At 35.2% G+C, this 844-nt stretch overlaps 1 pseudogene; it reads left to right on the top strand.

Annotated features, from left to right (window-relative positions):
• The first annotated feature begins 279 nt into the window (after positions 1-279).
• On the top strand, positions 280-398 carry LOC111736312 (annotated as a pseudogene).
• Positions 399-844: the final 446 nt, after the last annotated feature.

The following is an 844-nucleotide window of genomic DNA, read 5'->3' as shown; positions in this document are numbered from 1 at the left end:
AAGGCTGGTGCACAGTGGCCCCAGAAAATGAGAACCTGTTAAGGGAAGTGATTAGATGTAGACCTAGCTGCTCAAAAAGAGGAAATGACCAACCTCTAGCCAAGGCTTTAAAACTGAGTCACAATAGCATTTAAACAAACTTTATTACAGAGGAGGTCTGAAAAAAAAACAGATAAAATTTTGGTAAGGAAATAGAAGATTGAAAACAATTAAATTGCAAATTGATTTTTAAAAGATAACTAAAATCCCTGCACTTTTGAAAATTAGAAAATAGATGTCGTCTATGGCCATGCTACCCTGAACGAGCCCGATCCCATCTGATCTCGGAAGCTAAGCAGAGTCGGGCCTCTCTAGTAGTTGGATGGGAGACCACCTAGGAAGACCAGGTGCTGTAGGCATAAAAAATAAAAAAATAAGGGATTGTAAGCTGACAAGGTCCTTGCAATCTGTGAGGTCAACCAAGGGTTGCCTCACCTAAAAAAGTAAAAAATAAAAAAACCAATGTCAAAAAAAATCACAATGGAAAATAGAAAACACTTATAACTGAATAATAATAAAATGCCACTTATCCAAAATTGTGCTGGGCAGCTGAAATGACCCTGAGAGGCATTTAGACCTTAAGTGTTTATGCCAGAAGAGAAGAAAGAGTGGAAATTAATGAGAACTATTCGACTAGAAAAAGAAAGCAGTAGGAAAAGGAATCATGGAATAAACTCAAAAAGAGTATAAAGAAAAAATAAATATAAGAGCAGGAATTAGTTAACCAGTAATTGAAAGTAAAATAGACCCATTAAAGTACTTGAAAATACTAAAATTGATAAACTTCTAGGAAGATAGGTTTAAA

This window comes from Pteropus vampyrus, unplaced genomic scaffold (assembly GCF_000151845.1).
Source record: "Pteropus vampyrus isolate Shadow unplaced genomic scaffold, Pvam_2.0 Scaffold1, whole genome shotgun sequence".
NCBI classification, from domain to species: domain Eukaryota; kingdom Metazoa; phylum Chordata; class Mammalia; order Chiroptera; family Pteropodidae; genus Pteropus; species Pteropus vampyrus.
The sequence above is the reverse complement of the archived record's forward strand: the minus strand, read 5'-3'. Positions and strand labels throughout refer to the sequence as shown.